Genomic DNA, 8,560 nt, shown 5'->3' with positions numbered 1-8,560 from the left:
GAGAGAGGTTGAAGAACCTATCTTCAATTCATTGCATTAGTTTTCACTGACAACTACTTCCTGTACTTTGTCTAATTTCTTTTGTAACACAGTGACCTTTGCCAGTGGTAGAACCTGGATCGTTTAATTCAGATTCTAATGTGCAGATCATTTGACAACTGCATTTCCCACACCATGTATGATATGCTATTGACGTCACTTACGTTTTATTTTTTTGTGTGAAAATTAAACATTGAGATGATAACACAGAAGAGACCATACTTTATGTCCTCCCTTCTCACCCTCAAAGAAGCGAGGATAACATGGCATACACAGTATATAATACTCTAGGGTTTTGCAAATCAATGAAGTTGAAAGGGGAAAATTTGAAATGAGCACCCTACATGTAGGTCTTCAATCATAGAAATACATTGACTGAACCCAGGCTTTGACTGGATGCAAAGGGTCAGGACATGTAGCACATTATCATATTTGACCCATTCTATTCAACAATAATGATAATTTAAAGTTATCAAGACATATGTTTTATAAATGACCAAGATACATATTTCCAACAATAGCTGTAAATCAAGGTAAAGGTTGGCCATTCTAAGCTGGACCAAACGTTATAACCTTGCTTGTCTGAAAGGTATTCCTTACCTAAACACCTTAAGTTATGGCAAAAGTTGAAACAACATGTTCTTTACCATGCTGGACATTATACAGACACTCACCTAAAAGTAACAGTTTAAACCGACAGATTTCTCCATTTTTGGGTTGTGCCATTCCCCGTACAGCCATAATGTTTAGATGAGTTCTGGGCCAAAACTTTAAGATCCCAGCTTAAAAATGTTGATGACGACGTAGATCGCACAACTTAAAATATCAAAGACATCACTGATTAATAACAAAGAAAATGCACCTGATGCATAATTTTTTTAGACAATTCCTAGGAGATACAGACAGGATGAGCACTTCTCACATCCTGACACAGTTATAGACTGATGAGTGTAATTTTACACGTACATGTTTATTAAGACTAATCATATGGATTTGAGTAGTATTTTTCATTTTATGGTAATTCACATGGACTTGGAGTCAGTGTTTTGTCCACAGTTCAATCATTAAAAGCGTCAAACCGACTCCACAAGATTACTGCTAGTAAATAAAATTGTATAAATTAGTAGGGCAGCTATAGTGAGACCTATTACTATCCTCTTCTACTTTTGGCCTTTACCCCGATGGGGGAAATGGGCCAGTAATTCTTCTTCGCCATGCCACCCGCTGCCGCTGCTGCACCCGCTGTCCCATCACTCCATGATTTAAAACCCAAGACGGTCCTTTCCTTCTATGCAGTTTTGTGCCAGGTCTCTCTTGGTCTACCACGTCTTCTCCTTTCAGTCCAGAGCCCAGGTTAGTGGGGTTGAAGGGTGGTTATGGATCCCGAGTGGAGTGCACACATAAATGCTGGGAAATGCCAACTGTGTTATACATATGAAGGCTCTGCCACCAAGGCGGCTGTCGCATGTACCCGTCATAACCCCGGTAATGCAGCCCTGCTGTAACTAAGCTACAGCGGCGTAAGGCGAGTGTCTGGTGCCTTTACAAATAATGGGACTCAGTGGCTAAGGGAAGGCTATCCTGACAGAAAACCCTGGCCCTCCAGGTTGGTGGTTGGATGGGGCAATCCTCCCATCCCTTAAAAATTAGCGATTACAGAAACCAGAAATTCTTCGAACAAGCAATGTTACATGGGGACCTTTTACTTTTACTATAGACCTGAAAAAGCTATTCAACAGAATTAAAAAAAGAAAATTGTTCTCTGTTCTGGCAGAAATGGATTGTTAAAGCCTTTAATTCTCATTATTTAATGAACAGGACAATATCAATACACCGTCAAGCAGCTGTCACATGATATGGGAAAATAATAATTATAAATAAAATTGACAAATATGACATTAACCCCCAACTTCTCAGAACTAACATTAAAATAAATATATGAGTAATTAAGGAGAATTAACATGTTAAATGTGCCATGACTAAGCATAAACATAATCAAAGTCTCTTCGAGATATCGACGTTTTTGCATGAAGTATGAGTCGAAGGTTTATCCTGTGCATTGTTCTTCGAACTTATCATAACAGTTTCTTTGTAGTTTAGTTTAACAATTTCCTATCTTCTCGAAGGAAATGCAGCCATATAATTTTGTCAAAAATGGCTCGTCCGCGCCGGGTATTTATATACATATTCCTTAACATTACACAAATAAACAGTACAAATTTCACCGAGATTTGACAATTCTATACTTAAAAATTGCAAGGAACTTTCGAGGCAGTCGATTACGGCAGCGAAATTAGCAAATGAAACAGCAAAATATGCGTTCGACGCTTTGTTTTTGCGACGCCATATTTGAATTGTTATAGGTAGACCGCTGTTCAATGTGTTCAAGGCCGTATCGTTACGATTGCTCCACGAAAAAGCACGAAAAAAAATACGGATATTTCCGACTACTGTCGGAGAAAACATTGCGCATATAATTGCGGCGTAAACAAATCGTTACACTCAAGCTGCGTTTTGTCTAGGCTCTGCGAGGGTCGGATATCAAGACCCAGGATTAAACAAAAGCCATATATACAGTGAATGCTTTCGAATTATATTTGAAGATGAAATACGAAAGAATTTTGCTGTCTTTGACTGAAATTCCACTCGAACTGCGTAGATACGATCGCATGTTGTAAAGCCGATTCATGCAACAATGCTGACAACGCGAGGTCTCGTCCCTAACGACCTAGGCTGATGACGAAATAGAATGGCAAGCATGTAGCGACCAAATTTGGCCTAATTTTTAACCGCTCCTAAGCTAAAAGAAGCCCCCATCTCTTGCATTTGTTTTAACTTAAATAATATCTTTGAAAAGAGCGAGTTTTTTGGTATGGTTTATTTTTGACGTTTGTAATTTTTAAACGATGTTAGTGCTAGTGATTATTTATTCGTGTTTTAGTTACGCAATCCATTGTTTGTGCGACGCTTTTTATAGATCGCCTTTCAGACACACGTGCGTTGAGATAAGAAAGCTGACATGTCACTTTTAAAATTGTTATATAACGTTTGTAAATGTGACAAGTCACGTTTTTTCCACGAGATCGCAAGTGATCACCCACAGCGGAAAGTAATCCCTTGAGAAATTAAAACAGTCCCTTGAGAAATTAAAAAAGTCCCTCGAGAGTTTACAAATATGTGGTTCCAAATTTTGTCCACATAACCCCTATTCTACGTTTTTAGCTTGTAAACAAGCAAAAACGTCGAAATAAAGGGCATTAAAAATAGGAAGATTCCAACATTGCAAAATGACAAAACAGTGACAAAATACGAGGTAAACAAAACTCATTGCAGATATTAAAACTCAAACAAAATTGCTTAATAACATTGAATTCTTTGGTATATGCTAAGCTTGCAAAGTTAACGAAATAATTATGCAATGTCGAAACATATAATATTAAAATTTTCTAAACTGTTAGAAGACATTTATTTACAAAACACGCCGGGCCAGCAGAGCGCTTGAAGCTGCACTCTCTGAAAAACCTTTTTGCTGTTTTGTCCGATTGAGCTCAAATTTAGCACGATGATAGAACTTTTTATCCCAAACAATCGTATCGGAGCGTTTTTTGAATTTAATTTTCATTTCCTTGTTATGGCAATTGCATGATTTTGAAAGAAGTCGTTTAGATAAAGTGAAATGCGAAAAAATTATTGAAAAAGCTCAATCCGCCTTGAAGATATATAGATCTGTATTTTGTAAATGTTCTAAAAATAGTAACAAATTTAAAATGGCAAAAATTCAAATTTTCAAACTCTATATCTTCAAGACGGATTGAGCTTTTTCAATATTTTTTTTGCATTTCACTTTATCTCAGCAAAGTCTTTCAGAATAATGTACTTTTTGTGCCATAACAATAAAATGAAAATTTTCATTCAGCCCTAGCTGTGACGTCATTTTCCCGCCAAAAACCGTTAATTTCAAAAAACGCTCTGATACGATTGTTTGGGATTAAAAGTTATATCATTGTGCAAAATTTGAGCTTAATCGGATAAAACAGCAAAAAGTTCTTCAGAGAGTGCAGCTTCAAGCACTCTGCTGGCCCGGCGTGAAAAGAACGTTCTGGGGCTGTATCCCCCACGTTTTGGTGCCGAAAATATCGCGAGCGCAGCGTAAAATTGGTTTGTCAAGATATTCCGTCTCGTGAGTGAGTTTAAACATCTTCGAAACTTCCTTGGAAGTCTTTGGGAAACTTCGTTTATCTTCGGAAAAGTTCGAAAAATGATCGGAAACGTTCGTATAGCCTTAATTCGAACAACAATCGGACAATCTTCGCAAATCTTCGGTCTAGAAACTGCTCAGAAAACAAAAAGTCGCAAGAACGGGAAAAAGTTGCTCCTACAGTCGTAGGCCCCCATGTTCCAAAAGGCTCCGCCGACTCTGCTGTGTTTCCTAGTTTCTCTTGAGCCAGTAGCAGTTTCTCTTGAGCCTATTCAATACACCAAAATGTTTTGCCTCTCTTTTGTTATTATGGGAGGGCTTAAAAAGCGACTGGGAATCAAAATGGTAAGAAAACACCGAGTGTAAGATATTCACCGTTGAGTAATAGTAATTGCAGTCAAATTTTATTAAATATGCAAATTTCAGCCAAATTATGTCTTACCACGTGTCTGTCTCATAAACAAGACAATCCACTCGACATTAGAGTGCTGTTTAAACACCGAAGTTAAATAAACATCGAATTACTCATTTCAAAGAAAAAAATATTGCAGCAAAGAATAAATCAAATTTCCATCAATGAATTCATTATAATCCACCTTGAGAAGAATAAGCTGTTCGAGCCGCTTGAGCTGTATTTCAACACGCCAGAAATTTCCCTACCACTTCCACTGGAGTCCTGTTTTTCGAGGGTTCTGGAGCCTGGAACTCTGCTTGTTTGTGCCCGAAGCCCTAGAGCCCTAAACCTCTTCGGGACCCTGAAAAATCCGTGTATGAAAGCGAGGCAAAGGCCCTGAAAAAATCTTCGGAAGTGGAGAGGTGAAAGAAATTTGCGTCGAGAAAGTAAACAGGAAGATTCGATTCGTTTCGCAAGAACAGGCTTGCGTTCGACGAAGGAGAACGCAATTAGCAGTCAAAGCGTATCGCGTATGATTGGAATCCACTCAACAGAATAATTCAATAAGCGAGGGGGGGAAGGGGCAGAAGTGTCTTTAAAACGCACTATTAGAGACTGCTTTTTAATGATACGGTTAATACTTCATCACACAAAGAATAAAGAGCTAATCGAAGTTAAAAACAAGCAAGGAGAGTCGACTTACCTTTTGCGGACTTTGCCTCTTTCTTGCCTTTTGGAAGCTTTTCTAGGAATAACATGATTACAACACTGTTGCATACATATTACCGGAACACTCCTAAGTCGACAGAAACTTTATCACCTGGCCGACTTACAATGACACATATTTGTTTAAAAAGCCTTCGACGAAATTACAGACGGAAATCGACAGGAACTACCATTAGCATCGGCATCTCATATTGTGTACGGCCATTTTCTCGCTAATGTATAAACACAACGTCACACAATGCATTATTACCCAGTGGCAAGGCCACTTCACGCGTGAATAAGCGAGTTAAAATCTCAGCGAATTCGCAGAAACCTGGCCGCGAGGTTTTCTCTTGAACTCGGGCGCGCGCAGCCAGCAAAAACTTGGAGGGTGGGGGGGGGGGCTTGATGTCATGCATGGTGTCTGGACCTTGCCCATGGTCTGGGCTATCCGCTGGTGCGGTGGTGCCTAGCTTGCGAGTAGCCGTCAAAAGCTGGGGGGATGGGAGGGTGTCATTTTTTACTGCTGGGCCTAGCTAGCGTCAGGCCCCTTGGAGCATGAATTAGGGGGGGGGGGGGGTTGTGGAGGTGTGGTGGGTTGGGGGGGGGGGGGGGGGGGTATAGAAAATAAAAAAAAAAAAAAATATAAAAAAAAAAAATTTCTGCAAAAACCGAAAAAAAAAGAGAGAAAAAAAAAAAAATTATTCTCGTCCCCAGGGCCGCTTGTCTCTCTTAGCCGCCTGAGCCTGGGGCACGAGGAACAAGTGCCTCTTGGGACACATGATTTGATTGGCTAGATTTTTAACAAAGAAAAATTAAAATCTAGCCAATCAAATTATTTTAAATTGCCTATGTTAAAGATCTAGATCTGTCTCCAGAGCCACTTGTTCCTCGTGCCCCAGGCTCTGCCGGCTAAGAGGGACAGGCTCGCTGCCTGTCGGTTTAAAAAAAAAAAATGGATATTAAGGGGGAGAAGGGCCCCCACGAGGAAAAAAAAAGGAAAGGGGGGGGGCCGTTAAAAAAAAAAAAAAAAAAAAAAAAAAAAAAAAAAAAAAATCAAAAAAAAAAAAAAAAAAAAAAAACAAACCACACTACAAATGTCTATAATAATTTTACATTTAGTTAATTTAACTACAACTCGAGTTTTCATAAGCTACGAGGACGAGTCCATAAGCTATAATTTTGTTTATTTTTAAGCCAACAATCAAGAATAATATTTATGTCCTATCAGCGGAAAGAAAATAATGGACGATCTAAGCAGATACGTGGATTTCCAACAGAACGCGCTGGGTGTAACACTCAAAAAGTGTACAGAATATCACTGACGTCACGCCTGGGAAAATATATTGTAGTATTTTGCTTACCAATCCTATAACTCCTAAATTCTAAGATTTCTCACTCTTCATCCAAAATTTGTCTATTGTTGTAAAAGCTACCGTACTGTACAATAATTGAAAATTATGAAACAATAACGTCTATATACTGTTCTACTATAAAACTATGTATTAAATATCCTCTTTGAGACTTTCAATAAGCCACTCTACTCTCGTAACTACCTAAGTACGTACTATTTTCATTGTAAGAGAGATGGAAAAGCCTTTTATCCGGAACACACTGCACTTTTAGGTTTCAAGTCTGCCATTCTTCGAAGACGAAAATTTCAGATTTTCATATTTGTCCTCCGAATAATAAAAGATCATAAAAGAAAAAAAAAACGGTTTTCCTAAGGCCGCAGGGCTCCGGGCTCTGTGGCAAATGTTCTCAGAGTGCCACGCTCTATAGCAGCACATGGATGGCCTCCAGAATTTAACTATTAGCCTATAACTTTTTCGGCGAGCCTATCGTTTTGGCTATACAAATAAGATCATTTTGATATCTGATGTTATAAATTATTATTATAACTTGCTCCCACCCAAACGTAACAGAGCTCTTAGAGAAAGAGGCCATGACTTCATACCCCCTAAAGTAACAACGGAACGTTCACTGGCTTTTGTAAATAGATGTCTTTTTAAATTTATTTCTTAAAATCTCTGTAATGCATATAATTGGTTAGCTTAATTTTGTTTATTTTTGATTGTAAAGGCACACGTCTGTTGTGACTAACTTCTTAATAAAGACTTCTAAATAAAGACTTCTAAGTATTTACGCATATCGAACTGGAGGTCGTGTTTGTTCATTTGATTTGATCCAAAAACTTCGTTAAAAGGTAAACCTAATTGCAATAACGTTGTCATATTAAAAATAAAAATGAAAAAAAGCCAAATAGGAATTAATTAGCTTCAGCATCATAGCTAGTGGCATTTACAGGCAACTCACGACTTTATATCTGTACACTTAAACTGTTTTCTAGATAATAATTCTTAATAATTGATTAGTTTACTACTATACGTTACCATTACGCGAGTTGCTGAAGAGAACTCATTTAAAAAAATATCTACTACAAGGATTATCAAACGTACATCAGTTTGAACACAATAATGTACCAATAACATGCAATTAAACCTGTTCTTCAAGTTCCTCAATGATCTCTTCCATACTTGGTCTCGCCCCAGGCTCTGTTTGCACACATCTCCGCACGAGGGCTCGAAGCAGGCGGTTTGTAACTATTGCAATTTGCTGATCACGCCTTTCGGGATCAGGCAATTCCCGGATGCACATTTCACAGAGAAGAACGCCGAAACTGTACACATCGACCTAAAGACAACAACAATTATAAAAAAAAGATACAATAAATGCCACACTGAAGATATCAACTTCCAAAATGGTAAAATTCCTGGAATAATATATGTCGTGAGAGTATCAAAGCAAAGCAACCAAAGAGGAGTTTAGCCAAAGACATCCCCCAAGGACCAACAGAATTGCTTTGACGTTTGACAGCTTAGACGAGGTCTCCTAAAGAGAGGTCATGTGTTAAGATCTAGACGGACAATATACACAATAGCCTCCAACATAAAACCGATCCTGGACTTATCCTATTGTTCAGTAAAAGAACACTTGATACGTAAAAACAGTTTCCAATGAGATTCTGACTGGTGAGAGGACGTGATATTTCTCTACACGTTTCCCTTCAAAAAATGTCTCCTCGGACATTGTCTGTTCCTCAAAGGTCACAGTTTTCCTCCAGCTTCGCACTCAGAAAACTGTTCACTTCTCAGAACTACCCGGCTGCAGCCAAATATCAGTGCATATTGTTGCGCCAAATCGGGCTTATTGTTTTTATCTTG

The sequence above is a fragment of the Oculina patagonica genome, chromosome 4 (genome assembly GCF_052425735.1).
Source record: "Oculina patagonica isolate OP01 chromosome 4, crgOcupat, whole genome shotgun sequence".
In the NCBI taxonomy this organism is placed as follows: domain Eukaryota; kingdom Metazoa; phylum Cnidaria; class Anthozoa; order Scleractinia; family Oculinidae; genus Oculina; species Oculina patagonica.
Note: the sequence above shows the minus strand (reverse complement) of the source record.